Source organism: Microtus pennsylvanicus, chromosome 18 (genome assembly GCF_037038515.1).
Source record: "Microtus pennsylvanicus isolate mMicPen1 chromosome 18, mMicPen1.hap1, whole genome shotgun sequence".
Classification (NCBI taxonomy): Eukaryota; Metazoa; Chordata; class Mammalia; order Rodentia; family Cricetidae; genus Microtus; species Microtus pennsylvanicus.
In genome coordinates this window covers 23,148,395-23,176,260 of record NC_134596.1, presented here as the reverse complement: position 1 = coordinate 23,176,260, position 27,866 = coordinate 23,148,395, and the positions used below count along the sequence as shown (strand labels likewise).

At 44.7% G+C, this 27,866-nt stretch overlaps 1 long non-coding RNA gene across 1 annotated transcript; it reads right to left on the bottom strand.

The window, feature by feature from the left end:
• Window positions 1–15,186: 15,186 nt before the first annotated feature.
• On the bottom strand, window positions 15,187–23,343 carry LOC142837622 (uncharacterized). Its single transcript, XR_012908301.1, has 3 exons — window positions 23,273–23,343; window positions 22,962–23,061; window positions 15,187–16,731 (listed from the first exon to the last, which is right to left on the bottom strand). It is a non-coding gene; the product is annotated as an uncharacterized LOC142837622 (long non-coding RNA).
• Window positions 23,344–27,866: the final 4,523 nt, after the last annotated feature.

The following is a 27,866-nucleotide window of genomic DNA, read 5'->3' as shown; positions in this document are numbered from 1 at the left end:
AGAACAGCTTTCTCTCCAGGAGAAAGAGCCTTTGGAAAGGCTTAGATGACCACTGAATATAAGATTGAAAAGATGTAAAAGACCCTGGGTTCAATTGCAAGCAGGAAAGAGAGACAAAGAGAGAGACAGAGAAACTGTGTATCTTTGGGGAGATCAGGAGGATGCGGGAAGGGGATCAACCAAAACTAAGTATGTATGAAATATCATAAGGAAACCTAGTACTGTGTATTACAATAAAAAGATTTGAAAAAGAAAGAAAATACATAAAAAAGTATACACACACATACACACACACACACACACACACACACAAATGTACCTTTCTATGTTCACTGATTTTCCTGTAGTGTGCTTCCCCCCCACACACACAGTATTGCTTCTTTTAATTGTTAGTAAAGATGACGAGACCAGTATAAAGATCTGGGAAGTACAAGCATGCCGAACTGGAGAATTATAACCAAACGCTTCTCTACCATCCTCCGACGATAACTACTTTCCTTAGTTAAGGTTTCTATTGCTGTGATAAAACACCATGATTAAAAGCGAGTTGGAAAGGAAAGGGTTTGTTCGACTTACATGTCCATATCATAGCTTATCATTGAAAAAAGGCAGGACAGGAACTCAAACAGGGCAGGAACCTGGAGGCAGGAACTGATGCAGAAGCCGTGTTTACTGGCTTTCTCCTTGTAGTTTGCTCAGCCTTCTTTCTTATAGAACCCAGGACCATCAACCCAGGGGTGGCTCTCCTATCAATTACCAATTAAGAAATAATTCCTTGAGCCAGAATGGATACGTGACCTGCCTGCCAGATTAACTGCACCCCTCTCTGAATTCTGTCCCCTGGAAGCTTTCCCCCAGCCCATGGCCATCCCAACCCATCTCGGCTTGCTACTAGGCTCTGCCTCAACCCCAGCAGACTTCCACCACTGATGTTCAGACAACATCAGTCAGAACAGATGAGCCTGCCAATACAAATGTTCCCCTCCCTGGATTCTGCCTCTCCATGACCCTTCCCCAGGCCCATGTCATCCCAACTTATCCCTAGCCCTGCTGCTTCTGGGCCCTGCCCATAACCCCAGCAGACTTTTCCACCACTGAGGCACAGACCACATCAACCACAAACAGTGAGTGATCCTCCTGCCCTGTTGCCCAGTACCTCCCACCTCAGCACCAGCACCACTGTCCCCAACTCTGGAGGAGTTCCATTGCTCCAGTTGCAACCCTCACCACATCCAGATGCCCAAATGTCAGTGTAAGAACATGACAACAGAAAGGGCAGTATGTCACCACCAGACCCCAGCTATCCTACAACAGCAAGACCTGAACATTCCAGTGCAGCTGAAGCACAAGAAAATGATCTTAAAAATAACTTTATAAAGATGATAGACATCCTTAAAGGAAAAATGGGGAAAAAAATCCCCAAAGAACTTGAGGCGAAGACAAACAAAAAATTGGAGGAAATCAATAAATCTCTTAAAGAATGTTAAGAAAGGTCAGTCCCATCTAGTATCCAAGGTTATAGGTTCAGTCTCTGTGAGCCCCTATGAGCCCAGGTTAGTTGATTCTGTGCGTTTTCTTGCGGTGTCCTTGACCCCTCTGGTTCCCCAAATCCCACCTATTCTGCAGGATTACCCGAACAAGGATGCATTTTCTTAATGGAGGAACTCTCCCCTCAGATGACTTTAGCTTGTGTCAAGTTGACATTAAAACTATCTGGCACACCACTGTTATTTTTAGTATATTTCCTTTTTTTTTCATGTGTAATGCTTCAAATTTCCCAAGAACATGTAAGGACAATTAAAGCCGTGTGTTTCTTTGCAAACATGTGGCATGGGTACCCTTTTCTTTTTCTCTTTCTTTCTTTCTTTCTTTCTTTTTTTTTTGATCCTGAACACTTTTCAACAGCACCAAAGATTCCCTGAAAAGCACCTCTTCCAGATCAACAAGACTGTTTTGTAGAAACAAACCATGATTTCCTCATTGCTCACCTCTCTCCTTTTCTCCACTCTTCTTACAAACTGGAGAACTTCCTACAGGGTTCTGTCCTACCACACTGCTTCCAAACAGGGAGACCACATAGAGAGGACAGCTGAAGAGTCAGCTTGGGGTTGCCCCTGGTGGTTTTATCTGACGATGTCCCCAGGCTGACAGCCCAAGGTGGACGATGATCTGCAAAGGATAGGTGACTAGCTGCGTCTTCGGAAACCTAAGTCTGGCATCGTTTCAAGGAAGAGTGGTCCTGAACCTTTGCCCGTCTTTGTTCACTCTGCGCCACCCAGTCACGACAGATATAATCAGCCAGGAAGAAAGATGGAGGAGCCAGGCCTTCTGCCCAGATTCAGTCCTGCCCCTCACTTCTGAGATCACATCCCAGGACTCGGCCATCATCACCTCTGCCATTCCTCCTTCGCAGCCACACATGTGAGAAGAGAGTCAAGCCACCTTCTGGATGCCTACTGTATTGTTTTCATATGTGATGGTTAGCGTTGCACTCCCTAGAAAAGCTCCCAGATTCCAGCCTTACCCCCATTCGAGCACCCCCATGGTTATCTTCTTCATGGCTGGAGCTCTAAGGCTCAGGACCTTGTCCTTGTCCTTGTCTAGGTAATTAACAAGGTGAGAAATGAACTCCAGCCTCTGCCTCGCTGTGTGGGACTGACCCTCCCTTGAGTGGTCACCTGGCGAGCTGGGTACAGCCTGGCTGCCCTAAACCGGCGGTTCTCAGACTCAGCACGCAGCTCTTGTCAGAAGCGCAGGATCTTCAGCTGCTCTAATGAACCTGCTAATAAGTCAGCTAATGAATCGGGGCTGCATTTTAACAAGCTCCTCAAGGGTGCCGGTGGAGGATAATATCTGAAAGGCATTGCTCTAGGCTGGCAGTTCTGACTCAAAGCACACATCAGAATCACCCGGGGTACCTCCTGAGACTAGGCTTCCTTCTCATTCAGCCATGAAAGGGAACGAAGGTTTTAGAGATGCTGCAACACTTCAGGGCTGGACCTTAGGAAAAGGATGCTTAGTGTAACAAGCCAGGCCAGGAAGAACAACTGTTGTATTATTATTCTGTTTATGTGGCATTCGGAGGAGGGGGGCAGGGCAAATTGTAGGCAGGAAGCAAGATAAAGGCTCATTTTGAGGCTCCTCTCTTCCAGGTTCACACTTCCAAATAGAGCAGTGACTGCTGGGAATTTAGCTGAGCAGTAGAGTGCTCACAAAGACAGAGCCCTGGGTTCAGTCCCCAGCACCAAGATGGAGGAATCTGTACACAGTTCTCCATGGAAATTGGACAAGGAAAGCTCATGTCCAGACCCCACCCCAGAGACTCCAAGGTGATTGCTCTCAACTGCTGACTGGGCATGGGCACCTGTGGATCTCCTCAGCAGATATGCCCGTGCAGACAAGTGAGAGAACCGAACATCAGTAGGTGGTGTCCTATGGAAGCATCATCTGCTCCTCATGTAACAGAGACACCTGGGACTTCTGTGTAGATGCTCTAAAGGGCATGGGGGGGCGCTGTAGTTGAGGTTTTAAGGCTTTGTTTTGTTTGACAACGGGGTGTTGCAATGTAGTCTAAGCTGGCCTTGAACTTGAGATCGCCCTGCCTCAGCTTTCAAAATGCTGTAACTGTAGGAGCACCCCCTAGTATGCCCAGATAAGGGAGGCTTTTGTCCTAGGGACAATTGGCACCCGGCTTGTTTTTCTCCCTGAGAATGCTTTCTTAACCATGAGACGAGTCCTTGAGAGAGGAAAGATGGCCACACACCTCCTAAAGGACCAGAGACTGTGGGCAGAGTGGAGTTTTGTTTCGTTTCCATTTTAGTGAGTGTGAATGCATTAATTTCTCTAATAGGCTTCCTGACTCAGCCTTCACTTTCTATCTTTTGGGAAATTGTTTCAATTAAACTTTTAGACAGGATGAGAGAAGAGAAAGGGGGCCAAGGGTACTTGCTGAACTCTTCTCCACAACTCAAATAGATAGTTTATATTAGATGATTTCCTCTCAATTCTAAAGATTTCCATAGGGTTGTAAAAATCTATTGGTCTCCTCTGCAAATGGCAATAGAACAATAAAACTTGTATATATGATTTTTTTTGTTGAAATTTTTTCAGACATTAAGCACTTTCCTCATGAGGTTACTGTATGTCTTCAAGCTACTTGACGAACTGGACCAACAACTTACTCACTATGGTGGTTTCAAACAAAATAGCTCCCAAAGGGATTGGCACTATTAGGAGGTGTGGCCCTGTTGAGCAGGTGTGGTCTTGTTGGAGAAAGTGTGTTACTGAGGAGGTGGGCTTTGAGGTCTCATATATGCTCAAGATATGGCCCAGTGTCTCAGACCACATCCTCTTGCCTGTGAGATAAAATGTAGGATACCCAGCTAATTCTCCAGCACCCTGTCTCCAGACATTCTCTTTCCCAATCACTTCAACAGAAAATATAACAGAATTTCTCACGGAGGGTATGTGGTTGCCTAGCTCTCTCCTGTGGAGGTCAGGTCACAGAGTTTTAGGCTTTCCTGTGCTTGTTAGTGAGAAAGTTAGGTAGATATGCTTCTGCAAGCTGCTTCCTGCTCCGTGACTCCTCTTTTCCAATTAAAAAAACCAAGATAAAAGAAGGAGCATGCGATCCCCTCCTTCCTGGCAGTGTTGTTGCATGGATTAAATACGATAATGAATGTCAGAGCACTTCACAGGCAACAAATCTCAGGTGTTATTTTTCCCTGGGGGAAAGTAAACGCAAGCTGTACATCTTCGCGGCAGGGGTATAAAAGTTTGGAGTTTTCATTACAGGCAAAATTGCCCATATTTATTGGCCCCCTTCTATTCTCATGCATTGGCTAAACACTTGTACATAAATTATCTCCCTTTAGCTTCACAGCAAGCCTCTGCAGGAAAGGGTATTAAGACCCACTCCACAGATAAGAAAATAAAGATCCAAGAATGAAAGATTGAGTAACTCACTGACTATCACACACATCCCTTGCTCCACACACTCCTCCAAGAAAGTGGGTTCCTTCCAGCTCACAGCGCACAGTGAGGAGGTGGTCCTCACAATCCTGAATGGATAACGGCATCATCCTGCAAGCATGAGGGTGGAAGAGAGAGCAAAGGAGAGAGAGAGAGAGAGAGAGAGAGAGAGAGAGAGAGAGAGAGAGAGAGAGATAATGCTGGAGGGCTGGTCACAGGAGCCTGATCAATTGGGCAATGTGCTGGTTAGTTTTAAGTGTCAATTTGACACAACCTAAAGTCACCCAAGAAGGTAATCACAACCGAAGAAACATCTAGGTCAGGGTAGGCTGTGGACATGTCTATAGGAGACCGTGATGATTGCTAATTGATTTTAATTGAAGGTGGGTGCACCATTTCATGGGCTCACTCTGGACAGTATGAAAAGTGAAGAAAGATGGCTGGGCATAAGCATCAGTCTGTCCAGTAAACATTTATATTCTGTCTCTGCTCTTGACTGTGAATGTCGTGTGATGGCTACTCTAGACGGTGAATGTCATGTGATGGCTACTCTAGACTGTGAATGTCATGTGATGGCTACTCTAGACTGTGAATGTCATGTGATGGCTACTCTAGACGGTGAATGTCATGTGATGGCTACTCTAGACGGTGAATGTCGTGTGATGGCTACTCTAGACGGTGAATGTCGTGTGATGGCTACTCTTGACTGTGAATGTCATGTGATGGCTACTCTAGACTGTGAATGTCATGTGATGGCTACTCTAGACGGTGAATGTCATGTGATGGCTACTCTAGACGGTGAATGTCGTGTGATGGCTACTCTAGACGGTGAATGTCGTGTGATGGCTACTCTTGACTGTGAATGTCATGTGATGGCTACTCTAGACTGTGAATGTCATGTGATGGCTACTCTAGACGGTGAATGTCATGTGATGGCTACTCTTGACTGTGAATGTCATGTGATGGCTACTCTAGACTGTGAATGTCATGTGATGGCTACTCTAGACGGTGAATGTCATGTGATGGCTACTCTAGACTGTGAATGTCATGTGATGGCTACTCTAGACTGTGAATGTCATGTGATGGCTACTCTTGACTGTGAATGTCATGTGATGGCTACTCTAGAGTGTGAATGTCATGTGATGGCTACTCTAGACTGTGAATGTCATGTGATGGCTACTCTAGACTGTGAATGTCATGTGATGGCTACTCTAGACTGTGAATGTCATGTGATGGCTACTCTAGACTGTGAATGTCATGTGATGGCTACTCTAGACGGTGAATGTCGTGTGATGGCTACTCTAGACTGTGAATGTCATGTGATGGCTACTCTAGACGGTGAATGTCATGTGATGGCTACTCTAGACTGTGAATGTCATGTGATGGCTACTCTAGACTGTGAATGTCATGTGATGGCTACTCTTGACTGTGAATGTCATGTGATGGCTACTCTAGACGGTGAATGTCATGTGATGGCTACTCTAGACTGTGAATGTCATGTGATGGCTACTCTAGACTGTGAATGTCATGTGATGGCTACTCTTGACTGTGAATGTCATGTGATGGCTACTCTAGACGGTGAATGTCATGTGATGGCTACTCTAGACGGTGAATGTCATGTGATGGCTACTCTAGATGGTGAATGTCATGTGATGGCTACTCTAGACTGTGAATGTCATGTGATGGCTACTCTAGACGGTGAATGTCATGTGATGGCTACTCTAGACTGTGAATGTCATGTGATGGCTACTCTAGACTGTGAATGTCATGTGATGGCTACTCTAGACGGTGAATGTCATGTGATGGCTACTCTAGACTGTGAATGTCATGTGATGGCTACTCTAGACTGTGAATGTCATGTGATGGCTACTCTTGACTGTGAATGTCATGTGATGGCTACTCTTGACTGTGAATGTCATGTGATAGCTACTTGCGCTCCTGCCTTGATTTCCCCAAAATGATGACCCAGGACTTGGAATGGTAAGCAAGAGAAGCCCCTTCCTCCCCGAAGTTGCTTTTGGGCAGAATATTTCCTCACAGGAACAGAAAGGAAGCTGGAGCAAGGAGCTCATTTGCCAGACAGTGAGTGGTGACCATAGCAAGCAATGGAGAGTGAAGGAAGTGTAGTAAAGGGGTCGCACCCAGAGGATCGGTGCCTTTGGGAAGATGAAAAGATTGGGAACACACCACAGAGTTTGTGAGACTCAGAAATGGTTACAGTCACAGGTTTGACAGGCATGGACAAATTGATAATCGAGGCCTGGAAAGAATGATAGCTTGGCCTGGAGGATGGGGCAGCCCCAGCCGAGCAGCGGCACTTGGCAGATGAAAGTCACCTGTGGTGGTTTGAATAGAAATGCCCCCCCCATAGATTCATGTGTTTGAATACTTGGCCTATAGGGAGTGGCACTGTTAGGAGGTGTGGCCTTGTTGGAGGAAATGTGTCACTGTAGGGGCGGGCTTTGAGGTCTCCTATGCTCAAGCTGTGCCCCGTGTGGGAGATAGTTTACTTCCTGCTTCCTGAAGATCAAGATGTAGAACTCTCAGCTCTCTCTCCAGCACCATCCCTGCCTGCGCCTTGCCATGCTTCCCATCATGATGATAATAGACAAAACCTCTGAAACTGTAAGCCAGCCCCAAGTAAATGTTTTCCTTTATAGGAATCGGCGTGGTCATGGTGTGCCTTCACAGCAATAGAAACCCTAACTGAGACAAACCGTAAGGCTTATTCTACTGTCTCTGACATACTAAGCAGAGTCTCCCCTTTTCAACTAAAGACCAGGAAAAGGGAAGCAAGATGGGAAACACTGCACAGGAACTCATCTACTCCAGCCAAACGCCATCGAGCAGTAGTTCCCAACCTATGGGTTGCAACCTCTTTGGGGGTCAAAAGACCCTTTCACAGGGGTTCCATATCAGATATCCTGCATACCATATATTTACATTATGATTCATAGCAGTATTAAAAGTTACAGCTATGAAGTATCAATGAAAATAATTTTATGGTTGGGGGTCATGTCATGGCAGTGGTTCTCAGCCTTTCGAAAGAAAAAACTATGGTCCTGCCCATTTACGCCACCAGAGGGCACCGGAGAGGCTAGTAACGCCCACCTTCTAAAGCCTGCACTGTGCTACATCACCACCATCTGAAATTAAGGTGTGTTGGAGACCGCAGAGCGTTTTATCTGCTCCAAAAGTGCTGTGAAGCCCTTGGCCTCCCCGCAGTGTAGAGGGGGGACAGAGAGATCTGGAGGTCCTCTTCCCCACTGGTGTTCCCCAATGTTCCTACGCTGAACTCCCAGTCAATACCTTGTGCCTCAGAATGTGGCTTTATTTGAAGAGAGAATTTCCAGTCAGGAAGCTAAGGTGAAATGCAGGCATGAGCTTGGGTCCTAATCCGGATGATTGATGCTCTTGTGAGAAGGGGACACCTAGACTCCGAAGAGAAGTGATCGTGCACACAAACAAAACCACACTTATAATATAGAAAAATCACCCAACAAACGACCATATTTCTCAATAAGTAACAAATCCAGATCCGGGAGATGTTATTGAAGCTTATTTCCATATTGACCATGTTAAATTATTTATGATACAGTCTTGTTTTGTTTGTTAGCAATTGAACAAAAACCAGTGTGCAAACAGATAAGAGAGAATTGTGACTATTCAAACACACACAAAAAAAAATTAGGGAAACTCTCCTCAAGAAAGGCCAAATATCAGATTTGCTAGACAAAGACATTAATATCTAATATGATTTTAAAAAGCAGCTGGAGGAAATCATGTACCAAAAGTTTTAAGAGATGCCGCAATGGCAGCAGATGCCTGAGACCAGCACTTGGAAAGCTGAGGTGGGAGATTTGAGGCCAGCCTGGGCTACGTGGCGAGACTCTATCTCCAAGAGAAAAAGATGTTGGAGAAGACTACGAAGAAAGGATTCTAAGACATTGTGATGGAAATGGAAATGAGTTCAGCCTGATTATCCTGTTCAGAATACGGAGATTTCTTGTAGGAAACCAGAAATAGAGCTACCAGATTGTCTGACAATCCCTGGTACATATCCACAAGACATGGGCACTACAGCACTGCTCACGGCAACCGAGACATGGAGCCAACCGAAGCTATGTTTTAGCCTTCTGCCACTGTGACAGGACACTTTGCAATGAACAATGTAGAAAGAAGAAAAATGGACCATGTGGCTTGGGCTTTCAGAAATTTCAGGGCGTGGTGTTTCGGACCTGACGTGAAGCCAGATGTGACAGTACAGAGAGCCTGGGAGTGGTCATCAGAGTGACCAGGGAGCAAAAGGAGAGACAAGAACAGGAACAAGATGGAGTCCCCACAGTCATATCCTCAAGGACTCGTTCCCTCTAGTTAAGTCTCACCTCTTAAATCCATCAACTCTTAATAGCCTTTACCCTTCAGTGAATAACCACAGCGATGCGTCCAAGGTCTTATGATAGAGCTACTTCTCCAGAGCCCTATCGCAGAGCAATTGTGTGTTGAAGACCACTGTGTTCAACAGATGAAGCTTTAGGAAGCCTTCCAGATCCAAACCAGAGAATAAATGTGCAGATAAAGAAAATGTGGAACACACAGACAAAGAACTACTACTCAGCCATGGCAAAGATAGTGAAATCCTGTGTTTAGCATCAACGCGAGTGGAATTGGAAGCCATTATGTTAAGTGTAGTAAGACACATGGACGCAGGCAAATATCACCTGTTCTTGCTCGTTTATAGAAGTTAAAATGTCAGCATCACAGAACAGAGGGGAGCAGTGGTCCATAGAGTTTGAAAAAGACCAAGGAAGAGGCTGGTGTTCTACATGGTCTAGAGAATGATGCATCATAGCCAAGCTTTCAGTTTGGGATGAGTACGTTTATCAACAAAAAAAGAAACAAAAGTAAAAGAATAAAAAATGAGTAACAGGTATATAGAAAAACGCCAGCAAATTAGACACACAACTTTCAGCAGAGATGACTGGAATAGCTCCTCTGAGAGAACAAATAAAAAGCAACATTATCAGACCAGGACCTACAAACATCCTGCAGACTGGAGAAACCCTAGGGAGGCAGCCAGAAGGGGTTCCCAATCAAGAGTCCCAGGTAAACTAAGCAGTGGTAGCCCACGCCTTTAATCCCGGCACTCAGGAGGTAGAGGCCAGCGCCGTCTACAGAGCGATTTCCAGGAGTAGAGTGTCCCAAAGGAGAATCCCTGGCAAAGCAGGGCATTCTCTCCGTGGGTGAGCTTCAGCCTTCTCATTCGCACCATAGGCATTTTATATCATGGAATAAACAACAGTACCCTCCTTTCGAAATAGTTTACCTTTTAGCTGTCCTCAAGGAAGCAACGTTTCTTGGGCCATCTTGATGTTCTTCTCTGGCCTCTCACAGAGCCAGGAAGTCAGACCTTCCATCCTCAGACAAAGGGATTTGAAGGACATTTGAAATAAACATCCTGGGTCGAGGCCAGAAGAGCCCTCCTCGCTCTCAAGAGTCCATTGCCACCGTGGTTCGAATGTGAAATGTCCACCGTACGTTCATGTGTCATACTTACCTCTTGCTCTTCGCGGGTGGTGCCGTTGGGAAAGATGATGGGGCTTTGGGGGAGTCCGTGCTTGCTGGAAGAAGCACAGCCTGGGAGCGGGATTTTAGGTTTCACAGCCTGGTCCGACTTCCTGTTCTCTGTTTCCTTGCTGCTGATGCAGGATGATCAGCCAACCTCATGGTTCTGTTGTCTTGCACTAGAAGCGAAAATAGACCCTTCCTCCCTTCAGTTGCTTTTGTCGGGGCGTTTATCACAGCAGCGGCAAAGTGACCAAGAAAGCGTTCAAAAAGCTTAAACAGCACATGGCAGTTTACCAATAGAACATACATTACAGATGGACTGAAAGGAGTTGAGCCACAACATTGATGCAGGGGGAAAATTACTATCAGTTTACTATACCACAGCAGGGGCATTAGTGTTGGGGCAATATATGGTGTATTTTGAAATAATTAAAAAAAAAAAAACAATAGTACAAAAATTACCAACATAGGAAGGGTTAATATTTGAAAATATGGGCATGCTTATTATCCTAAATTGATCATTGCATATCAGTTAAGTATACTGAATTGTCATGACTGCCTCCACAAGTACAAATACTATAGCTCAATAAAAAAAAAAAGGAAATTACAGCATCTTACCTGAAAATTTTTCTAAATCATTCCAGAGCAGACTTAAGCAGGCTGGAGGGTCAAAGCAAACTAGGAGATGGGTCAGTTCAGCCTGTCCCATTGGAGGAGGAAAAAGGGAAAATGAGTTACTGACTAGAACATCAGTGGCCTCTGGGAGTAGCCACTCCTCAGAATCCCAGGGGCAAAGAAAAACAAAGAATGAGAGAGGGGATTCAAAGAAACAATGGCTCAAAAGGTTCCACGCATAATGAAAGATACAAATCTACACACCCAGAAAGCTCAGCAAACTCCTAGTAAGGGAAGGCAGAGCTGCACACCAAGGCACGATATAAATCAACTGTGGAACGATGAGTGGGGAGTCTTGAAAGCAGCAGGGGGAAGAGATAATAGGTAGGACCACCACGTGGGAATAACAGGCAAACAAACTGTAGGAGCCGAGCCTGCTGCCCACTAGAAAGTGCATTTCCAACAGCTTTGTCTTGAAGCACCAGGTTAGACTCGAGGCAGAACTTTCCATGGAACCGGAGTTTGATGGCTGTATATCCCAAGCTAAAACTGGTGGAGCTCCCAAGGGCCAGACAAATGATAAACGAAGACCATTGGGATTGTTAGTGAGGAGAAACTTCATCCCTAAAGTTCTTAGTAAACTCCCAGAGTCAACCTAAATGTTAGACCATCTTTATGAGAAAAGTCATGGCATTTGCTCTTATTTGAACCAAAAAAAAAAAAATCACTCATACGATTGAACAATGAATTCTTACCTTCTTACTAGTTTTTTTGGAGATAGAACTTCAGATGTGGGGGTTATGACAATGGTTACCAAGGTTACTTTGCAAAAATTTGAAGGCGTAGGTTACTTAACAAAATCTGCTACAAAGTACCAGCTCCTTACTGGTTCCCACAGATACTGAAAATGCCAAAAACGGAAGAAAGAGCTGCCTTTTCTGGCTCCGTGTTGTGTCACATGTAGAAATAGCTCAAGACTTGAGCAGTTCCCAAAAGCAGGTAATCCAATTAAATGAACTGGGTGAATGAAATGAACAAATACTTCTCAGAAAACAAAGTGTGTGTATCCAATAGATATGGGGAGGGGGGATGTTCAGCCTTGTTAGCCACCGGGGAAATGCAAATCAACCATAAGGAAGAAAGGAAGCAGGAAAAGGGGATGGAGCTAGAGATCACTGTGTTACATGAAATAAGCCAGGCACAGACAATATCCCGGGTGAGAAGTGTGTGTGTGTGTGTGTGTGTGTGTGTGTGTGTGTGTGTGTGTGTGTGATGAAAATAGAAACAGGACAATGAGAACTGAGGAAGAGACACAAAAAAAAATGAAGAGAGGAAGAAAGGATGGTAATGGGGCCAGGCGTAGTGGTAGCACACATGTTTAATCCCAGCACTCAGGAGGCAGAGGCAGGCAGATCTCTATTAGTTCAAGGTAAGTCTGGTCTACAAAGCAAATTCCAGGACAGCTAAGGCTACACAGAAAACCTGTCTTGGAAGAGAAAAAGAAAAAAGAAAAAAACTCATAGTAGTGAAATATGTGTGGTGTGAAAGCAGAAACAGAGAGTAACCGTGGGAAGGAAGGGGCTAGACAAGGAAGGAAAAGGGACCAGTGTGAAAAGAGAATTAACAAAAACAAAATCTGACAACAGATATGTTTGGAGAATGCCATAAGAAAATCTATTACTCTACATACTGACGAGATTGATTTAGAAATAAAGAGGCAGGGTGGCTATATTGAGAGTCTCTGTCACCCATCAGAAAGGCTAAGAACAGATGCTGGGACGATGTAGGAGAGAGGAATCTTTAGACACTGCTAGTGGGGACATTGTGAACTCCTGCGGTCACTATGGACATCGGTGTGGAGGTTCCTCAAAAACCTCAGAATAAAACTGATATATGACTCAGCTATACTACTGCTTGACTACAGTCAATGGAATCTTGGCATAGGATAGGGCTCCACGTGTGTCCACATTTACTATAGCACCATTTATGATAACCAAACTGTGGCATCGACCTCCTAAGTATCCATCCACAGATACAGGGATAAAGAAAATATTACACAACACACACACACACACACACTGGAGTAAACAAGAACATCACTGTGTCCTTTTCAGGAAACAGATGGATTTGGAAATTATCTTATTAAGCAAAATAAGCCAGACCCAGAAAGAAAAAAAAAAAACATTTGCTTTCTCTCGCGGATAGAACCTAGATTTTACTCAGGTTTGCATATGTGCACATACACATGCAACATGAAAATAGCAGGGGAACTACTGAGGAAGAGTAAAGGAACTTTTGGGAGCGGAGTAGAAAAGAGAAGGTAAAGAGAGGCATAAGTATGATCAAAGTCCGTGAGAAATCCATTGCTTTGTACAGTCTGCATAAAGGAATAAAGGGGGTTGGAGAAGAACTGTGAAAGCCCTGCCTATGACCAGAGCAGAGCAACCATGCTGATCCACGTAGTAATAGGAGCATTGGGTGCCGTTCTGTTGTATTAGGAGCGGCAGGGCTGCATCCCCAGCACCCCGGCCGCCTGGCTAGCTTATGCCCCGAAATAACAACACACAAACTGTATTCTTTTAAACACTGCTTGGCCCATTTCTATCTAGCCTCTTCTAGGCTAATTCTCACATATTAATTTAGCCCATTTCTAATCATCTGTGTTGCATCCCAAGGTGCGCTTACCGGGAAGATTCTAGCCTACGTCCATCCTGGGTCGGAGCTGAATCACGTCTGCCCGGGAGAGCGGAGCATGGCGTCTCTGTCTGAGGAGTCTTGCCTCACTTCCTCTTCCTCCCAGCATTCTGTTCTGTTTACTCCACCCACCTATGTTCTAAGCTATGAGCCCAAGCAGTTTGTTTATTACTTAACCAATGAAATCAACAGATTGATATATGACACTCCCACATCAGATCCAGCCCAGAGCATCAATAGAAGCCCAATCTCCCCTTTGTTAAGTGAGTAGACAATTGCCACTCTGGTCCCTGTTCGTTCCATTTTGCTTGACAGCTGAAGTTCCAAGAACAGAGCTTTGCTTGTACTGTCTGTAAATGAGAATGCCTATTATTATTATTGTATATACGATTGTTATTATTCCTACTGTACGTATCCAAGCTAATCAATCCAACCATCTGTTATCAAAGAGACTTGTGACATGCAAGGGACCCTTGGTAAGAGTAACAGCCTGTCACTGATGAGGAAGCAGTAGGGTTTCATATTCAAAACGCTGAAAGAATGGAAGCATACTGTCCTGGGAGAACTCTATATCCAGAAAACGTAGCCTTGATAACCATGGTAGCAGTTTTTCTTATTCTTGTGACAAAGAACTGAGCAGAAGCAACTTCTCGGAATAGGGTTTATTTGGGCTCAGGCTCTGAGAGCACACAGTCTATTGTGCAGGGAAGGTGTGGTAAGACACACGGCAGAGAGAGCCTCGGACTGAGATGGATCCCAGTTGGGTAGACCAGAAAGCAGAGAGAACGCTCAGGTAGGAAGTGGGGGGAAAAAAATCAATGAAAAGCACACACTCATCTCTAGACATAGAAAATTTTTTTAAAAAATTTTTATTTTTATTTTTTATATTTTATTTTTAAAAAATAGAAATAAATGAAATTTCCAAATATAGCAGCAGATGTTTGTGTAAAGCACCACAGCTCAATAGTAGGAACTGAACACTGTCCCCAGAAGGCTAAGAAAAGATCACAATCGATATCATGTTATAGGTTCTAGGCATGCTATTTCAACAAGAAAAAAGAACTAGAGAGAGGAAATAAAACTGTCTGTTGAAGTCATGAACACACACACACCCTTACGTATACTCCATGACATACACAACACACGTGTGTCCATACATGAAAAAGAACAAAAGCTTCAATGGCCTATTTTATGAATCTTTTTATAGATTTTCATTGAAATAGTTACAGCGTTTCCTCCCTCCCTTTCCTCTCTCCAACCCTCCTCAGCTACCCTCCCTCAATCCTCTCCCATGCCCCCACACCCAAACTGATATATTTTTATTATCCTTACATAAATATGTGTGTTCGTATGTATGTGGATGCACAAACAGATAAATACAGCCTTTTGAGTCTATTTTTGTTGTACTTGGTTTGGGGCTGACCACTTTGGATTGGACAACCAAGAGGGGGGCTCATCCCTGGGCGAGGCTAATTTCCCCTCCCTCAGCAGTCATTAGGCTTAGTTCTTAGTTTAGGAGGGGGACCCCGTGAAATTTTCTCAGTAATTTCCGCAGTGCAATGTCCCTTGATACACCCGTTGTTCTGGTCTTGTGTAACAGTTTCTGGAACAGACTGGTTTACAGAAAGCCTCCTTGTATTCTGACTCTTACAAACTTCCTGTACCCTCCCATCTTTCACAATGTTCCCTGAGCCACAGATGCAGAGCTGTAATGTAAATACACTCATCGGAGTTGGGCTTCCTGCAATCTGTTGATCCCTACATTGTGTCCTGTTGTAGTTTTCTGTGGTGGTTTCTGTTTGGTAAACAGAATGAGACAAAGTGCATTGCTACCTATAGCAACCTTGAAAGCACTGGCTGGAAGTGGGAGGGCAGCCCTGTAATTCTACGACTTGGGAAACTTAGGCAAGTGGATCAAGAGGTGGAGGCCATCTTGGGCTCTGCAGTGGGTTCAAGGCCAGCCTGGGCCAAATAGCAAAACCTTGTCTCAGGAAAAAAAAAAAAAAACCTAATTCTTTAAACAAATTCAAGGCTTTTGTCATAGCAACCCCTGAAGAATGATAGTTTTGGCCCAGTAAAAACTTAATGATATGTAAATGCAACCAACTCTTGTCCTGTGCAATGGAGATCGTACCATTTAGAATCTTTGACATTAATAGTTCTGTTTATCATGGAGGCCAATTGCCACTTTTCACACTTTCAAAACATTTTTACACATATTATCTCCCTGATTGGAGAAAATAACCACTGAGACAGTTTCAGCCTCTCTTATTCCCACTTTAATCCACACTGGTGTCTGGGCTGAAACTAAACCCAAGGGCTGGCGAGGAGGGGCCAAGCCGCGGACTGAAGTGGTGCCTGCCTTACTCCTTTCCCTGCGCTCTGCAGGGGTGCAAACAACGTAGGAGGGGATGCAGAGAGGACTCTGAAGGCAGAAAATAATTCCTCTCCGTTCGATTTATTGCATTACTACATGCTCCGCAATATGGGGGTTCAAATACAAAGCGCTAGGTTTCGTTGTGACATTTTCACACATGTGCATCAGTATATTTGGCTCTCGTTCGTCACTATTCCTTTCGCATCACTTTCCCAGCTCGGGAGAAAACCAGAGTGCCCGTGGGAAAGACACTGTGGACTCTCAACTGTGGGTCCTTTCCAATCATGTTTCACAGGCTCTGGTCCTAGAAATAACCACAAATAATTTGGCAAATATACTGACATTCTAGGCATTTGCTGAGCCCATCCCATTGGAGAAAGGAGAGGCCTGGGACAGGCACAAGGTATGGGTTAACAACCCTGGAAGCTCCCATTGCCTTGTGCGGTCTTCTTGCATCTTCCAATAATTATCCATCCTCATCATGGACCATCCTGTTCCTGGTTGCGCTGCAGGGACAGAAATAAACTGAGTTAAAGTCTGTATTCAGTAAACTAACTTTTTGTTGTTGTTGTTTTTGTTTTTGTTTTTTGTTTGTTTGTTTTTTCGAGACAGGGTTTCTCTGTGGTTTTGGAGCCTGTCCTGGAACTAGCTCTTGTAGACCAGGCTGGTCTCGAACTCACAGAGATCCGCCTGCCTCTGCCTCCCAAGTGCTGGGATTAAAGGCGTGCGCCACCACCGCCCGGCTAAACTAACTTTTGAAGAAAAGTTGGAGCCATGAGGAAGGCTTCCTGGGAGAAGAGGAGAAAAAGCAGGTGGTAGCAGGGGGAATGGAGCAGAAGGGGTTAAGTTGGAGGTGAAGGATGGAAAGAGAGTAGAGCCTGGGGAAGGATCAGCACCTTTGGAAAAAGCCATATGGAAATGTACTACTGTAGAAGCTTCCTTAAAACAGACAGACAGACAGACACAGACACACAGTTGAGGTTACACTGTAAGTGGTGCAGGGGGGTCAATACCTCTTCCAAACAAGTCCAGTACCAGATATGGGGTACCACTTTTCCAGGTGTTAACCAGTGGAGTCCCATAGAAACCCCCTCTAAAAGACTTTACAGGCTACTTCCATGGCTCTTGGTGACCGTCTGCCCCCACAGAACCTGATGGTGAGGCCCTCTGCTCAAGAAGCCATGCTTCAAAGAACAGAAGTCGGACAGGATCGTGGCCTGGAGATGCGTGCTTAGTGCGCACTAACTGCCGTTCTATGTATTTTATCTATTAGCTCAGTCTTCATCACAATACATTAAAATGTAACATCTTTGCTTACAAGTAAAAATTGTTTACAAATGAGGAACCTGAGGCCAAATAACCTACCTAAATTCACACTTAAACATAAAATTCTTAACCCCAGCAGTGGCCCCCACACTCTGTGTAGAACACCACCTTTCTGACACACAGATCAAAAAACCTAGGCTCCAAACCCATTTTTTTTAAAACAAATTCATAGGTTTAACGTAGCACTAGTTAATAGTGATGATCATATGATTGACTTCACAAGTCATGCTGAAATTCATCTAGGACAGTGCTTCTCAACATTCTTAATGTGACCGTTTACTGCAGTTCGTCACGTTGTGGTGACCCCCCCAACCATAAAATCACTTTCATTGCTACTTCAAAACTGTAATTCTGATACTGTTATGAATCATAATATAAGTACCCGATATGCCAGATGCATTTTCATTGTTTCAGATTGAACACAACTAAAGCTTAGTGATTAACCACAAAACAATGTGTAATTGTGTATTGTGGGATATTTATTTCTAATTACAAATAAATGCAATTTTCTTCCTGAAGCATGGTGCTGCATGGGTATCAGTCTTAACAGTAAACTACACTGTCACCTTTGCGACAGTGAGTAAAAAGCCAACGTCAGCTGGAAGGTCTGGAGATTGCTTTCCCAGCAGATCAGAGACTCTCGGGGCAGTCCTTGCAAGAGCACAACCAAGCGCATCCTCCACATCAAGTCCGCCTCTGTATTTAGGCTTGATAACCAACGAGCTGAAAATCAGTTTCACAAAGATATGTTGCTGGAAATGAAGGCAGCACAAATAGTTTCAGGCAGACCAGGATATGGCTGCGAACCCTTGATCCAGAATTTTGTGACTGGCCTGGTAGAGAAATCGATTCTATGACCTCCCCCTGTGCTGTCTCAGGAACATCTTCAGCTTTGACTGTGAATGGCTGGTCCACATAGGGTGTCAGGCAGATATGGAAGATCAGATGAAGTTTTATCTGCAAGCCTGTAAAAGTGTTCTTTTGTTCACAGAAACTATTATAATGCTTTGGTCTGGTTCAATTTATGTTCCTCCAAAAAAGCAGGTAAGATGAGTAAACATGCAAATTTTATTTTCATCCTACACACACATACACACACACCAAAGCTGAAGTTTCATTTGAAATGAGCAGATCCTTTTAGACAAATCGAGGCATTTGCATTTGGTCCTCGCAGTGATCAACTTAACTCATGCAAGATAGCAAAGATGTCCATCAAGTAAGCTATTTTCTGCAGTTCATGTTTATTGCTGAAAGGTGCTCCGAACTGCGATCTTGCCTTGTCTTAGTTTGGGTTTTTATTGTTATGAAGAGACACCATGACCACAGAAACTTTCATAAAGAAAACATTTAATTGGAGTGACTCACAGTTTCAGAGGTTCAGTTCATTATCAAGGTGGGGAGCAGGGCAGTGAGCCGGCAGATGTGGTGCTGGCACTGAGAGTGCTACATCTTGTAGGCAACAGGAAGTGGACTGACTGTCAACACTCAGAGAAGCCTGAGAAAAAGAGACCTCAAAGCCCACCCCCCCAGTGACACATTTCCTCCAACAAGGCCACACCTCCTAATAGTGCCACTCCCTTTGGGGGCCATTTTCTTTCAAACTACCACATTTTAAAATGTCTTTCATCGCGAGCTCAAAAACATGTTTTAAAACTTTTCCTCTGGGCAGCCAGCCATTCACTTCACAGCTCTGTGTGAAATAGCAGAACTTTGTTGGTACCCGCTGCACAGTAAAGTGCTCGCCTTTACAAAACTGACAGAAATTAATGGCACTCTTCATTACTTCTTGTAACTCGTGTGACTTTGTCTTTGTTGCCAATATCTGCCAGCAAATCATCCAGTGAGCACCAATGGCTTTTGGTGACTCATTCGGTACCGAGCATTCAAATCCAGATCGACACCCTAGCATAGCGGGAGCATGTGCTGTGCAAACACCACAAACCTTTTCCCAAGAGATCTTCCCTTCCGCTCTTTCAGAAATGAACCCACTGTGTCAAATACATCGCATGCAGTAGTTGTTTCAAGAGGTTTGCAAAACAGATCTTTAACGTTGCCGTCACTGATAGACCTCACATAAACCAGCAGCACAGGTTGCAACATCTGTAGATTCATCAAGCTGGATACTAAACATTGGAAGTGGAGCAGATTTAATTTCCTGGATTGCCTGATCAAGCAGATGAGCCATCTTATTCTTTGACAGTGTCGTTAAGTAAGGAAATTGCACTCAACTGCATAGGAGATTTGCCCCCGATCATAACTCAAGCACTGTCTTTGGTTGCTGGAGGCAGTAAATCCTTGGCAATGGTATGAGATTTCGCAGCTCTGGCGATTCCGAGTGCCACCAAATATGAAGCTTCAGTGGCTGCTACGTTTTGGTGGTAGTCCTTGCCACCAGTGTCCAGTCTGGCTCTCTGTGTCCACCAGCTTCACTTCTAACATAGTTGGTATCCTAACTGGCAAAGCTTGGGTGCTTGCGATCTAAAAGAAATTTTAGTTCATTTGCTTCATAGATTTGGCTGATAAAACTTCACAACGGTTAACACGTTGCAGTTTCTCAAACCTTGCCCTACTTATGGAGGTAAAACCATACTGTTAAAAAAAAAACAAGCTTTCTTAACACTTTTCTCTATACTATCCATCATCATGTGATGGTTTCGAAACTATGTAACAGTAGCTTTAATAATACAAAAGATGGCACAGTTTATATGTATATGAATATGTTCATATATAACGTTCATAGTGCAGTCAGTTCAGTTCATTGAAGTTTCCTGGGATTTACCATTCTGTTTTGTCTTGTTTACATACTTGTCACTATCCCAAGTATCCACGTCAACATAGCTGACTCTAAAAAGACCAATCATGACACAGATTAAATTCCCATGGTGCCCATAATTTTTTGCAGTCGTTGGTAATTTGACACTACCTCATTTTACGTTTCCCCAGTGATTATAATTCATGAAGGGTCATTTTACATCCATCGCTGCTTTCAACACAGCTGCTGCTCTCTACACGTGTGTGATTGTGTGTAACATGACACAGAGCATGTTGTGGCCCCGAGCCATTTGTTCGGGGTGTGCAATCACACTGTGCACTCATATATGGGACTATCTGCATGTGGATAGATCCACCTGGAGACAGACAGAGGAGTCTCAGTACCTATTTCTGACGATCTTAGGGGACCCCTGGTGGTTCTACCCTAAAGGGGTCATGACCCACACATTAAGAACCACTGATCTTAGCGAATAGTCAAGTAGACACACTAAGTCATTTTAAAATCATCTTGTGACTGGGGGCCTGAGAGGTGGCTCATAGGTTAAGAGTACTGGCTGCTCTTCCAGAGGTCCTGAGTTCAATCCCCAGTAACCACATAGAGCTCACAACCATGTGTAATGAGTTCTGGTGGGCATACATGCAGGCCAAATACTAAATACATAAAAAAAATTTTAAAACTTTACATTGTTTAAAAATAAAAACTGAAAACACACATGCAATGATATGTGGGCTGAGCAGCTTGTATTGAGGAATATACATGTTTTTACATACTCAGGCATGTGCAGTAACGATGAAAGAAAAGGCCGTGAAAGGCAAGTGGAGAGGTGGGTATGGAAAGGTTTGGAGGGAGGAAAGGGAAGGGAGAAATGCAATTACAATCTTAAACCTTTTTAAAAATTAAAAAAAAATGAACAAAAAACAAAAACAAAGAAAAAATTAAAAAAAAAACACAGAAAAATGGGGTTCCAGATACAGCTCAGAAGTTAGTTAAGAGGACTTCCTGCTTTGAGAGGACTCTAATTTAATTCTCAACCCCCACATCAGGTGACTCACAACTCCCTGTAATACGAGTTCCAAGGAATCAATCCACCTCCGACTCCTGGCACAGAGGCACATGTTCATACACATGAAAAATAAAGCATACGAGCAAAACAGCTTGCTGCTGGTGGTGCACACCTTTAATCCCAGCTCTTGGGAGGCAGAGGCACACAGATCTGAGTTCAAGGCCAACCTGGTCTATAAGGCACGTTCTAGGACAGCCAGGGCTACACAGAAGAAACCCTGTCTTGAAAAATAAACCAACCTGGGCAGTGGTGGCATATGCCTTTAGTTCTTCACTCAGGAGGTAGAGGCAGGAGGATCTCTTTGAGTTCAAGGCCAGCCCAGTCTACAGAACAAGTTCCAGGACAGGCTTCAAAGCTACACAGAGAAAACTTGCCTCAAAAAAAAAAATAACAACAACAAAAAGAAGAAGCACAGGCTGGAGAGATGGCTCAACAGCTAAGAGCACTTGCTGTGCTTGCAGAGGACCTGCACTCAATAACCATTGTCCACATGGTGACTCACAACCATCTGTAAGTCGAATTTCAGGGGATCCAGTTCTCTCTTCTGAGCTCTGAGCACACCAGGCCCACACATTGTACACATTCATGAAAGCAAAAACACTCATACACATAAAAAAGAAAAAAGCCAGAAACCTGATTAGTGGTGTCAAACAGAAATTCTAGAAATGTTGATATGGACTAAATATGTTGCCCCCCAAATCTGTGTGTCGCAACTTTATCCCCAACGTAATGGCCTTTGGAGGCGGGGCCTCTGAGAGGTAATCAGGTCATATGGAAGGAGCCCGTGTGAATGGGATTGGTGTCCCTGTAAGAGATGATGCTGGTACCTGCTCTTAGACTTCCACCTCCAGAACTAAAGTAATTGTCTTGTTCTTTCTAAGCTACTCAGCCTACAGTATCCAGAACAGCAGCCTGCGCTGACTAAGACAGATGGATTCCATTGTTCCTGCGCCCTTGGTTTCCAGTAACTGACAGCGGCTTGATAATGGGTGTGCTGAGCACTGGTGCTTTTCAGCCAAGGCCCTCCCACCTGCAGAAAGGCCTGGCTCGAACCATATATTTCCTGGAGTCACCCAAGTCCGCAGATCTTTCAAAGCTTTGGGCTACGGAGACCATTCAGTAGGTAAAGTGCTTGCTATACAAGCCCGAGAACTTGAGTTCAGATCTCTAACACCCAGATTTAAAAAAAAAAAAAAAGCCAGATGTGGTGCACGTATCTATAACGCCAGCCCTGGGAGGTGCAAAAGGAAGATGCCAGAGGTACACTGACCAGTGAGAGACCCTGTCTCAAATAAGGTGGACAGCAACAGGGAAAGACCTATGGCATTGGCCTTAAAGACCCAGTGTTCATCCTCCTGCGGTCGTACCCATTGGTCACCAAGGTCTCCCTGAGACTCACAGACTGGGCCCAGTGGGGAAGTTCTCCATCCTGTTCCTCTGACGTCACAACTTCTTGGATGGGCTCTCCAGGACACTCCCATTCTCACCCACCATGGCAAGGAGTTTGAGGGCCCCTCCCATCCCCAACACACACGCAGACACCCCCCCCCAAAAAAAAAACCCTTACTTCTTACCTCTTGTTTCTGTCTCCATTTTTGCCACGTTTTAAGCATCCAGTCTAACACATCTTAGAAGCTGTCTGGGACCGCGAGGGATTCTAGCTTAGTCAGATTCCTAAAAGAAGATCACATTCAGCCTTCTCCACCCAGGACCTCCTGAAAGGAGAAGCCAGCACCCAGGAATCTATCTGATCACTGAGAACCCTGCAGGGAGCACTGGAACCCAGGTGACTTGTGGGCCACGTCCTGACCTAGCACCTGGCAGCTGGCAGCCTCCCCTCCCTTCCTGACTTTACTCTGTAGGACAGGATGGGTGAGCCACTCACCTTGGGAAGCCTCCTTGGAGACACCTGTGGAAGGGAGAAGCAGGGAGCCCCAGGGAAGCTACTGTGCTTTGCCTCCTCCTCGCAGGACCTGCCTCCAAGCTACAGCTGCAGGTTAAAAAAAACAACAACAACAACAAAAATTAAGTCTCTCTCCTCACCAGGGCCTGCTGGTGTTTGGCATCCTTTTGGTGGGTAGGACCACCATCAGTCATTACTACCCAGCTAGGAGTCATTTCCAAAATCAACGCCCTTTAGGCTGGTAACCAGTCTAATTGGAAGAAGAATCCAAATCTTATTCTTCATCGATAGTGACTCTCCCCAGGACCTTGGTGGCCAAGTTTTCTATCTTTTTCCAATGAAAACCTCTCTGCTAACCACTATCATCCTCTCTCCCTCTCTCATCCCCTACATGTACTAGAAACAGAGGCTAGAACTCCTCAGTAAATTCCCAGTACTTCAGCATCTTCTGCCAGCATCTATCCACGCACACCTTGCTATAGAGGCCCCTCCGCCCTTCGCAGCCTTAGGCTCCATCTGCTTCAGAGACCACTGTGTGAAAGACTTGCCCTATTTAGTACAAAAGGAGTGCAGGCCTAGTGATCCCAGACCTCAGTCATGAGGACCTTGGTTCTCACCTGGATGCAGATGTCTTGCTTGAGCTTTGTTCATCATTTGGAGTGGGGTGGGGGTCAAGATTCCCCTTTCCATCTGCTGCTGGCAGGGCTGAAAGGAAACTCTGTAGTACTATGCCAAAGTGACTTTTCCATGACTCAACTGTCATTCCTTTATGATGCTTCTCCAGGAATCAGGACCGCCTTTCTCAGTGGCCCCCAAAATCTCTCCTCAGTGCCTCATCTTTCTTCACAGACTGGATTCATCTCAGAGTTCTAAAGAATTTACTTCCTTAGCAAAAAAGAAAAAGGCCTTAGATCCTGTCCTTGGCCAGCTTCCATCTTTAGGTGCAGAGGGTAGGGTAAACCGCTGGACAGCTGACAGGATAAGCTGACTTAGAGGGTGATAGCTTTCGAAATGAGATCCGGATGCCTCCTCTGGGAGTCTCTTTTCCCCAGATCATGATTTGCTCTTTCCAAGAGAAAAAATCATGTACTAAAGTCTTCCTGCGGCTTCCCCTCCGTCACGGACCTTGCCTGAAGATATCCTCTATTGCCCACTGAACCACCTTCTGTCTCAAGAGTTGAACTGTATACCGAAGTCGCTGGCTCCATCACTATGAGTACCCAGTGGCTAAAGTCCTCTTTAATTCTAGGGCCTAGCCTCATCCAACATGGTAACCATATGGCAAAACCTGCAGCAGCGACTTAGCCAGAAACGATTGCTGTGGGTACTCACTCTTTAGGCCCTCTTCGTAGAGTTCTTAAGGGGAACGTACAGGATCTCAGGCTTTTGGAGTCCTTGATCACTAAAGTTCAATATTCCCAAATGGGCACTCAAAAAGTACAATTCTAAAAGTCTATGCCCTTGTTCAAACAATAAAACTCTTTACAGCTGGATCAAGTCCATTCTGAGTCCATAGAGAGGCACTATAACTAATGGCTGGATCAAATCCATTCTGAGTCCGTGGAGAGGCACTATTCCTTATCGCTGGATCAAATCCATTCTGAATCTGTGGAGTAGCACTATTCCTTAAGACTGGACAAGGGTGAGGTCCAGGTACAGCAAAGTGAACTGGAGGGTAAAGGCCTCAAGCCTACAACAGGGTTTTGCTTGCTACTTTGTGGCAAATGGCCCAGGTGGCTCAGGGGCATTTTTTTCTCCTGTGGAGCCAAAAGTTGGAATTCACATAAACTGTCTGAGGTCAAGTTTCCTCGAGGGTCGATATTGAAAAAGGATGCTGACACTACAATGACCATAGGGAGCCTTCCTCGTGGTAATAGAGTGTTTCTCACCAAGAGTTGTGCGCGTCCTTTCTCTCAGAACCTATGCGTATACTGCATCAAGGGAGAACTGAAGTAGTGAGTAGAATTTCAGTTGCCTGTCTGAAAACCTTGAGAGCAGAAAATTAGCAGGATGCGGCAGGCTAAGCCCATAGTCATTCCAGGAGCCCTCAAAAGGGAGAGGAGGTTCACAGGGTACAGTAAGAAATCAAAGACAAATCTAACACTCTGGCTTTGAAGAGGATGAAAGGACCAGGAGCCAAGAGATGCAGGTGACCTCAAAAACTGGGGCAAGTTGGCAGGCTTCCCCCTTGAAGCCTCCTGAAGGAACATGGCATGGTTCACACTTGGATGTTGGAGCCTCCTGACGGAACACAGTATGGCTCACATTCGGAAGTCGTCCCAGGAAGATGCGTCTCATGCCTCTGACCTCCTGGACCAGAAAAGAGAAAATTCCTACTGTTTCAGTTAATTTCCTATATGGTCATTTGTTCTGGCAGACATTAGAAACAAGTTTACCATCTTCCTTGGGAAACTGTTTCGCTGCCTTCAAAGAATTCCCTCCTGGAAGGAGGAGAGAGGCTCATGAGACCTGGAAGGTAATGCTGTGGGGGGCTCTTTCTGCTCCTTCAGCCAATAGCCTTTAAGATATCAGACCACTTTCTTGTGGTCTATTTGGCTTTAAAAAAAAAACAAAACAAAACAAAACAAAAACAGCAGTAGCCGAGCATGTGTGTGTGCGTGCTCTCTCTTGCTTCAGAATCTGCTTCCGGCTACCAAATTCTTTTCCTGATTATGCAGGGGACTGTTGTCTAGGACAGTGATATATAAGTTTTTCCCTTTAAATAAATAACCCTTTTATTAATCATAATTCCAAACTGGTGTGGGATTGCTTTGTGATTTACTCCTTTACCTGGTGCCCAACTCAGCCAAAGAGCCCACGCCCAAGTGGGCTGGTATCTTTAAGGCTATTGGCTGAAGGAGCTGAAGGAGCTCCCGCAGCAAGGTAAAGGAATTCACACTGCTCAGGACATCCATGAAGTTTATAAGGCTCAGCAAGCTCCATATGAAATCCACAGGGGGAGTCAGAAGGCGCCATAATTTTTCCATTCCAGAGAGATGTAGGTTAAGATCATTTCTGGTAAGCCAGCTCGTGGGCTACAGCAGATTATTAGAAATGGGCTAGTCCAGGTGCAAGAGCTAGCCTAGAAGAGGCTAGATAGAAATGGGCCAAGCGGTGCTTAAAAGAATACAGTTTCCGTGTAATTATTTTGGGTAAAGCTAGCCGAGCGGGCGGCCAGGTGCGGGGACGCAGGTCCTACTACTACAGAGTGGCACCCAACGTGCTAATTAACTCCACGTAAAACCTGAGAGAGCTTAATTTTAATCAGAGACCAAAACAGAGTTTAACACACCTTTTGGCTGTTTGTTGGTGGTATGCTGTAGACAGATTTCCTGATTCGGCAACAGCAGCAGAAAAAAAAAAGCTGCTTCATTTTAAAGTGTGGCTTCCTAGGACTGTGCCGCCAGTACAAACTCTGGCTTTAAAGCATTTCAACAGCTTTTATGGGACTGAATGTTTCTGTTCCCGCTTGGGATCGGAGGGAGAGTGCTCTGAGACCGTGCTGATGGCTCTCAGCGCTCCTGCCTGCACCTGGGCAGACAGCAGAATCAGGCTTAGGCAGGCGGAAGAGCATGGCGGAAGAGACCTGTTTTCAGACTGCACAGTGCTCTGCGTGTCAGATTTGGTTGTAACTTGGATAAAAAGAGTTTCTGTGCTGCACGCTCAGTCTCAAAATTAAACTGCTGAATGTGGCTCCAATGTGGACTTGCTGGGTGCCTGGAACTGTGCTCAGCTCAGGGGCACCAATGGATCTGAGGCAGGAGCCCCTGCTCCCTGCTGAACTGTGCTGACCTCAGGCAGGAACTGCCGTAATTACCATAATAACAGCACAGTTAAGGTTTAGACTTGGCAGTAAACAGGCAGTACCATATTACCCCTACATGGTGCAACTTAAGTTTTTAAGAAGTGCTTAAAATTTTAAGAGATGCTCCTGGATAGTAAAAATTTGCAGATTCACAATAGGACAGATTCAGACCACTAAATGAGTCACACTGTTGGACGAATGTACGTAGACTTGAGAGAAAAAAATATATATAGAAAATAAAGTTAATTGTTAAAAAAAAAGGTAAAGTCTTTAAAGGGACAGAGTACAGATAGTTGAGAGATTAAAAGAAATAAAAAAAATAAGCCACATAAAAATCAAAAATTCACAGAAAGTCTGGATTATGTACATTGTGTTTTCTTTAAAATTTTTGACTATGAAGGAGCTAAGTACAGAGAGACATTTCATTACATGGGCTGCAAAGCTAAACCAGAATGGATATAAGGGTGTTACGATTTCAAAATTTGGGTCTAAGGATATGATGCTTTGGAAAGGGTCTTCTTTTGTTTTCACAGAGGACCAGACCCTATGGATTTCTTCTATTCCAATTTGGTATGATAGACCATGCCCTCCTGAAAGGTTGCTGTAACACCCTCAAAAAATTACTTCGCTCAACTGCCAACTGAGATGACCCTGGCACACAGGTTATACCATAAAAGACCTAATTAACGACGCCCCCATTCAGCAGGAAGCAGTTTGAAGTGATAAAACTGTGCCCATGTTCCCAAAATATTGTTTATAAGTGTTCTTTTA